Source organism: Buceros rhinoceros, unplaced genomic scaffold, assembly GCF_000710305.1.
Source record: "Buceros rhinoceros silvestris isolate BGI_N320 unplaced genomic scaffold, ASM71030v1 scaffold8195, whole genome shotgun sequence".
NCBI lineage: Eukaryota > Metazoa > Chordata > Aves > Bucerotiformes > Bucerotidae > Buceros > Buceros rhinoceros.
Window position 1 is genome coordinate 12,351 of NW_010414506.1, and position 9,046 is coordinate 21,396.

Consider the following 9,046-nt stretch of genomic DNA (forward strand, 5'->3'; position numbering starts at 1 on the left):
AGGAATGCCTGACCAGTCTGGATCAAAAAGTTGGATACCCCAGATAAAAAGCATTTGAATTCTGCATTATGTATGTTTTATGTACATACGAGATCATGATGGAAAGGCAGTGTCTGCCTCTGACTGATTTAGAGTATATGTAATCTTGGCATATTGACTGTGCCTTCCTACATGGCTCAGACAACTCCCATTTTTATAAACTGTTTTCTTAGCTGGTTGGATCTTGCTTGTCTCTCTCTTTTTCCAAAAATGTTTTTCTTTTCCTCCTTCTTATTTGAGTGGTTGCTAAATCCTGCATGATATTAGATGATTGCTGTGTTTGTCAAGATGGGTTTCAGTAAAACACTCCTCTGTGAATGAGGTATTGCCGTGCTATGCGTTAAGAAAGCTGGATGTGACAAAAAGCCAGGTAAACGTGCCTGCAGGGGACAAAGAGCGTTCCTTCACAAGGGATATGGGGAAAATGTTATTTTTCAGTTCCAAATGCTTCAAAAGCCAACATGCCATTTAACACCTTGGTGTTAAGCGGTAGCACGTGAAGAATACACTTTTTCCATGTTCAATTTTATTGTCTTTGGATATGCACAGCCTCTTAATCCAGTGCCCTACTAGAGATGGGTGGATTCATCACGAGGCTGTTGCTAGCTCTAGCCAAGGAAATCTGAATTATTGCACTGATAAATTAAAATTTCAGCACAGATTTTATGCAGAAGGAACTGGAGACTCATACTGGAAGCCTATCTAGATGAGGTATCCACAAATCTAGCCCAATCTAGGAACAGCTTGTCATTGAAGCACACTTAACTCTGATGCAGTATTGTTATACTGGGTTGGGAAGGTTTTTCTGCTGGCAGATCATTCAACATCCCCTTTCCCTGAGAGAGGAGGAATTCACTAGTCAGGAAGCTGGTTCTTTTCTCCCCGAACCCCTTTCTCATGTGATCTCAGAGCTTTGCTCAGAGCTTTCACAAGAAATCCTTTGGAGATCCTTTCCTACTCTCCATGATGTTTTTCCATGCTCCCTGCATCCAGAACTGTATTCAGAAGCTTGGGTCCTTCTTGTGCCATGCACTGAGAGACAGGTGGCTATTGTATTCGCCTATTTCAGTGACGATTAACCCCCTATTGAAGTGTATAACTTCCCCATGGAAGGTCATCTGCACATTCATATATGTGCCTCAGGCTAAAATGTCAAATCCTTACCACCATTGCACAAGCAATCATCAAAAAAACCATGAGGGAAGGAAATACATGGGTGCGTTGTGGCCTGGGGTAGACTGAGAATGAAACCAAGAAGAAAAAAAAGATTTTAATGGTGGTGTCCTATTATCTTGGCGTAGTAGATAGCCAGAATTCTTTGGCCAGGCTCTGCTGCATGTGTTCAGGTGGGATATCTTGCAAAATGTCTGTATATTACAGCCATGCTCTTGAACTGTATTTTGTGCTTCTTGGCTGATACCCGGGCAGGGACAGAAAAGCCTGTCCCAGACAGGAATGTTCCCTCTCCCTCCAGAATCTGTGTTACCGAATGTGGTATTTAAGGGTAGAGATGCAAGGGCTGCAAAGTATTTCTGTAGGAATATGTTCTCTCTAAAATGTTGCTCTAGACATCTACTGTCCTACTCATTAGCATACCCAGATTGACCTGATTCTGCCATGCTTATTCAAATGAAATTTGCCTTATGCTGCAGAGCATGTATATTTTACAGCTGAACTTTGTAATGGTAACAGAATCAAACCCTAAAATAAAATGACTGTTTTAAGGCAACAGGATACCAGAGGAATTGTTTTGGTCTCCTTACAAGTCATGTAGAATATGCTTATTGAGTCTCCTATTTACCTTGAGGGTAAATCTACTTTTTCTTCTCTTGTAAAAATATGCAAATCTATAAAGCTGTTAGGACAGAATAATGCCTTTCAGTACAGCGAACTAGACAACTGCATGTAATTTTCTTGGCTGTGAAGTCAAGCTAAGTGCAAGGCTCTTTCATATTGTCTTGTAGTTGTACGCAACACTGATATATAGTGCACGGCAATGCATTATTGAGTAGTTGTCTGTTGTGTCTTCATTGCGTGCTGTCAGCTCCATAATAAATAATTGATTGTGTTGCTTTTACTCCACATTAAAGATACATGAGTATATAATACATGATGAAAATGAAGCAGCGAGGCTGCTTGTGCTGAGATCAGCTGTTACTGAAGTGCACTGAGGTAACGGGAACTATGGAGTGACCATCGCTGCTATCCACTACCCATTCTGTACTCTGAGTCACTGATTGTTTGTCATGGCAACAAATGGCACATCCAAGTCTTTGCTGTTGCCTTTTTAAACAACAATCAAAAAATCGCGGTAAAGAGCTGGTATGCCACAGAGGTGCTCCCCTGGCCTCTTCAACTATTATCCCTCCAGACTGAACATTCCCTTAAAAAGATTAATCTTTTTTTATTAAGTGGCTGTAAACTGTCAGAAAAATACAGTCTAAGCCAGCAAATCATTTTTTCCTCGTAAGGCTTTGTTTATATTTATAGCAGGGAAAAACTGAGTTTGAGTTTACGTGCTAAACCTCTGCTGTTGAACCTTTCCGTTGAAAAGCCATGCTTCTCTTCTTTGATCAGTGGCCAAAGTCCCCGTACAGGACACAGTAAGGTGGCCCACTATTCAGACAGCGTAGGAAATGAAAGCATCCTCCAGCTGACATTCAGCACTCTTTCTTTATTTCCATTACAACAGTCATCATTTCTGATGAAAACAATTTTAATCCATAAAATTTATGAGACACCAAATTTGTCCAGAGAGGAGTTTGCTTGGAAGTCAAATCAAGAAAATCAGAAGTATACGCTACTTACTGCATGGTTGTTTGGAAGGAGGCTCATGGCTGGGTATAACTACAGATTACTGGGAGCTGTTGTTGTAATGAAAAGGTGTAAGAGAGTGAACTGCCTTTTGAGGTAATAGTGAAATGGCAAATGAGGATGTAAGAGGTGTGAGATATCCAGCTTATGCAGATCTGGATTCTGACGGAGTGAGATGGAGAGCTGAGGCACGTTAGGTCCTTTCCCTGGGAAGCAGAAACACAGGACACCAGCTGTATTTGCCTGGAAAAGGGTTGCCCAAATCTCTTCATTTAATGCTAAGACATGCAGGAACTGTTCTTGTTCCTGATGGGAAACCACAAGTGTTTCTGGTGTGTTAGCACAAGACTCAGACGCGAGTTGGGGGAATGCCACTGAACACAAAGGAGTTCATCCTGTAGTATGACAGAACTGAGTCCTGAAGAGAGCTCATCTAGTTTAGTGTACCATAACATGTGAGTAACACCACGGAAATGAGTGGAGTTCTGCTGGGGTAAACCGGCCCAGGGTGTGATTTGTGACTTGATGGAGTGGTTCTCCCACCACTCCTGTGTGATGATGCTGGACTCCTCTACCTTCCTGAACTGTGTCTTCCTCTCTACGCTGTGAAGGTGTCAATGCTGACACAAAGGCTTTTGTACAGTTTTTAGAAACTTGCCAATAATACATTTTCCGGACTGAAAGTGTGTATTAGTAATAGTTACAAGTTGTACAATTTGGGGGGAAAATCAGAATTTCCAGCCTTTGTGACAGAAATATTGGTATGTTTTGACATAGAAACAATACGTTTTTAAGGAAAGAAAGAAACGCTTGGATCAAAAATTCTTAACCCACCGCAACACTAACTGCAGCAAAAGCTGCCTCCGAGAGTCCTAGGAACCAAACTGAATGACAAGTTTATAACAGCACAGATTTATCACAAGACATAATTGGAAAGGTGATTGCATCAAAGGCCACCAAAGTGTAGTCCCTGTCCTGAAGAACATAAAATGAAACCGGATAATGTCCTAGAAACACCTTCTGAGTGTCTGCCCCTCTTTTTGCTGCCAACGTATGTTCAGAAAGAAGCTGGCTTCGAGTGTATGTATTGCCTGTACGTCCTGTAGGTAACTGCAGTTTGAAAAAATAAGGCAACGGAATGCTTTGCAGATGAATGTTGCTGTTTTATTCAATTTATCCCTGTAATACTTGTGAGGTAAGTGAATCCTGTTGCGCAGGATAAAAGAAGAACAAGTAGTGAAATCAAGGCGTTTGTCCTGGAGTAGAATATCCATCTTCTGATTCCCGGAATGTGTCAACACTGCAAAGACGAATCATTCAGTAAACACTGGAGCCGGTGAAGCCTGGGATGCAATTTGGTCTACTTCACTAGGTGTGGATGGATGAGTTAATACCTCTTCACAAGGGCCCTATGAAAAGCTGGCAGTCTAGTGTTTAAAATTGATGTTGTTAACTCTTCTAACTTTTGTGAGTTAGTTGACTGAGAATAATAAGCAATTCCTGGAGGTTGTTGCAGTTCTAACATCTAAATCTAGGTGAAATGGATCATCCTTGGAAATGCCTCTCTTTCTCTGTTGACTGTAGAAGTAGCCTAGAAGACAGGTTGAGACACAGTTTCTACCTTTGAGATGGCTAATGTTAGCAGTGGAATTTCACACGTCAGTTTTCCAGATTCAGGCACATAAGCTTGACAGACTGTGGAGGGCCTTTGATGCTCTCTCTCTCTGCATCCCTCTTGTGTACAGTTATTGGTTGGGGCATGGTTTTGTTGGGACATAGGTGTAAGTTAGGTGTAAATAGCTGGGCTGGCTCTGTGTTATGTGGTTGGCTGAATTCCCAGCTGAATTATTCTCAGAGGAAAGAATCCTCCGGTAAAAAGAACCTTGGACTGTGGTCCAACTGCATCATTCATGTCTTCCTGTTCCTCATCTCTCCTCAGTAATATAGGTTCTCTGGTGAACAATAAAGATTGCACCATTCTCTTGGTAGAAGCACTTACAGTATCTTCTTCCTACGCAGATTTCTTTTCATTACATGCATAGGATCTTTATGTCAGTGTGAACCATGCTCCTCCTGTCAAACTGGGTTGAAACTGTCTAAAAGGTTCAAAAGTTACCAGGTTAGTACAGGTGGTGTCATTAGCCCTCTCCCTTTAGGAAACAGGCTTAAGTGATGAGATCTTAGCTGAAGTTGACTTACCTCAGTTAGTTAATTTGTGTTGAAAGAGTAGGGCAGACCCCCCCTATGTTTTAACAAGAAATAATAACTGGTGCTAAAGTTAAATTGAGATTTTGTTTTCACTGCTCTTTTAGCCCAAATGGCATTTTAGTTTTGGCAGTTTAGGTGGATCTCTAGTCATGTTCCTTATCAAAATGATTTGTCTACTTGCTGATCTTCAGCTTCAATGACCTAAACATCAGTGATTCAGTGAGCAAAACTGTCTGAAACACCTCCTGTTCTACAGCCACCTAATTTTTAAAACCTAATTGTTAATAAGGATACCTTGCAGGTCAGAATGGTTTCAAATTCACACGATAGGCTGATAACTGAGTTCGTACAATTAATTATTTTAATACAATGATTGTAACCTTTCAGAATCAAATGTAAGTTTATTATAACAAGTAAGCATGTAGGCTTCTAGATGTCCTTGCTCAAAGTTCTGACTTTGCAAACCAATGTCTTTGTTCAGTTCCAGACTGTGGTTTTTTCCCTCCTTCTTGTGGGCTAGATAAAGGTGCCCAAGAAGGACATCCATCCTTGTCGAAGAATATTAACCAAATCAATTTTTTCATGAAAAGAAAATCAATTGATGCATTAGCAAGAGAGAAAATAAAACATTATGCTGTTTTAGCTCCCAGGAGCCTGAATAGCAGACTCTAACTTTCAGAAATAGAGAGATAAAAAAGATCTAAAGTTCAGATCTAAATCCGGATCGGAACTTCTCCAGGGCATATGGGGACTCTGACTCATTTCTAAACTAGATGTGCATTTAAAGGGCAGTCAAAAAAAAAAAAAAAGAATTGACCCTCCTGCCAGGGCTGTGGTGAATATGGTCACATCTGATTCTTTGAATCCCAGTTTGTCCTCCAAAAGCAGTAAGGAGGGGAGACGACAGAGGAGATTACATTACTGAATTCATCACCTGATGAATTTTGAGCTGTTGCTGAAGATGGGATGTTGCTGTAAACATAGGAGAACCAGCCTGTGTTCTTCCACAAGGCCTAGCAAGTGTTCTGTAGGCTTTCCGTGTTGAAATGGGAATCGCTTTTTATATGATGTGTATGAGACTAGCAAGCTCATGAGCAGGTAGAAACATTATTTTGAATGGGAAACATTGTCCAGTAGCTGTTGTCAGGATCTCTGAAGAGTTAATTCTGGTTCTGCTGCCAGTTTGATGTGTGGTGTTTAGTAACCCTTCAGACATTTAAGCTAAGTGTTTTAAGAGGATTTTAAAAAAATGAAGTGAAAGCATACTAAAGTGTTGTGGAACTTTGCATCTGAAGCTGAACTTCCAGAGTAGGTCTATTTTACAACAAATATCTTCTTCTATCTCCTTGGGCTGCTCCAAAGGGTAATTAATGTTTGCATAGTGCTTTGAGCATGCAGACTGTGATGGCAGTTCTAAGTTTTAATATTAAAACTATTAAATATTGGGATTCTGTAATAATCTCGTTCCATTTCATAGAATCATAAAGTTTTATGATATGTTTAAAAATAAAATTGCTGTGAGGAAGGACTGCCATTTAAATTTAAGATCAAATACTTCAAAAAGGATTCTATGATATGCCTGAGAGTTCCCCCCGAGCTGCTCCTCCCTGCCTGCCCTCCTCCACATGGAGGCTGGTTTTCTCCATCATAAATGAACCCATGCTTGTCTGGGAGTAGAAAGCCTTGTGCAGGCAGCTGGTGTGATTTCCCAGGCTATGTGGAGGGATTTTAGGGATCTCACTGGGCCAATATATGGCATAATATGTGTATGGACTTGCATCAGAGCACACATAAAATACTTCGGTATTATACTTAGAAAAATGTAGGAAATTTGACAAGGGCTAATGTGAGGGTTATGAAACACACCTTATGTGCAGGTTATTCCATCATTTTCCTTCTAGAGCCTTACACACACGCACACGTGTCTTTGAAGTACCCACTTAGACAGTGTTGGATTTGGTCAACAGCTTATGTGCTTTAATATGGCATTTGGTTTTAGTATTGATGTAAACCCCACTGGAATGATCCAGAAATACTGTGTGCGCATTACTGCAAGCCCCGAGTGCCATCACCGCTGATTGAACTGCTAATGAATCTGGAGACAACCCTGTCTGAGCTAGTTGTTTGTGCTTCTCTTACATTCATCGCAAAGAAATAGGCACCGGTAGGATGCAATTCATTATGTCCTAATGTAGATCTCTAGATCTGCTTAGATGAATCACCCCTGAAAGTGCATTTTTCACAAAAAGTCACTGTCTACATCTTAGAAGCCTAAGGGTCGGTGAGATGAATCCTACCCTTTTAGTCTTAATTTCTTATTCTGGCGCATGTCTTTATATTTACCTTTAATTCATAACTCTTTAAGCAAGTAAATATGCCTTTTTGTTATTGATTGGACAATAATTGATGGTTTTCACTGAAAAATAGAACTTGCACATTGAGCTGGCCTATTAACATAACTGGTTTAATGGAAAGAAACTAGCAAGACTGTACTTTCTGTATTGGATCATAAAGGCAGTATTTCTCGGCATTTCCTCTCAAAATCCTGCTCAATAATGTTGTTTTCAACCAGAAACTTTCTCAGACACTTGCTTATTAATGAACTTTTCTTTGTGCAGCACCTTGCACAGGAGAGCCGTGGTGTACGCCCAGAACGCTGGCACTACAGTGTTACAAAGAAAGGATTTGTTCTAATGTACGAGTATCAGCTCGGCCTTGCCATATCCAGAGTGTAGCATTTTGCAAGAACAATTACCAAGTGCTTTTAAGTTGAAAGCTACCACAATTACCTGCTGTGTGAAAAATTGAGAATAAGGATACCTAATCATGTAGCGCTCTGTGAAGCTTTATCCGTTTCCTGTAGAATCTGGGCATGTGTTCATAATATCTGGGTTGAAACCAGCGTTATGCCCATCAAGGGAATGGGCAGGGTGTTCCCGTGACTGCTGTTTGTGGCTGGATGAAAATGGAAAGAATGAGGGTGCTTGAGTATTCATATAAATGTCCTTGTGTTTTCCATGTTTTGGAATGCAGAGTCTTTTCCGTTCTTCCTGTGTGAGGAGGAGGCGCGTGCCGTTGTAATGTTGTGTAGAAGTTCCACATGCACGGTGTGGAGTGGCCACGTTGGTAATGCACGTTATTCTGGTGCTCCTGAGTAAATCACGTAGGGAAGGTAAACAGTCCAAGGTGCCAAATATTCCTTCTAGGTATTCAGGTGTAAATTTGCAGGAACAAGTTAAAGGAGCAGCTCTGTACTTGCAGATGTTTAACAGACAGCAAAAGTGGCTCAAGAATTTCCAAACCTTAATTTACATCCCCACCCTTTGAAGCTGGTGGAAAACCCCTCTTGCCTGTGGTGAGCTTTGGGCCACACAAAGCAACAGCCCCCTGGTTACCTGCCTTGTACTCTGCAAGGACTATTGCCTTTGGTTAGCTGCGCTGTTAAAAGACTTACCTTAAAATAAATGGTATGTGTTTACTACGTAAACCTGGTCAAATTTATGTTAAATTTGGTGTCTGTGTCTGTGGGCTTGTTTTAGGGAGCTTTTTTGTGTTTAGGATCAGGCCCCTGCATTGGGGTTCTCTCTTCTGCTGCTTCCCACTTGTTCCTTGCCTGCTTTTATCTACTTAGCCGGGAAGCTCCACTGTGCGAGCAACAGCTCTTCTGTATGTCTGTGCAACGTTTGCTACAATACGAGTTATAACCTACCGCATTAAGAGTAATAGAATGATATATTTCCATTTTAGAGTCTAAATTACTAGAAGGCAAAGGTAACAATATGGCACCACTGTGTTTGACTCTCCTGCCTTTTCCGTTTTGGATGAGGCTTCAAAGTGAAAATGGAAATGAGCAGCTGATGTGACCCAGCCATTAATTTTTCACTCCTTCCCTCCCCCACCCCCAGCACTTAAATTGAGCTGTAGCTCCGATTAAAACTGTGTCTCTTGTTTTGGCAGGAATGATGCAGCATGGAAAGAAAGTTGA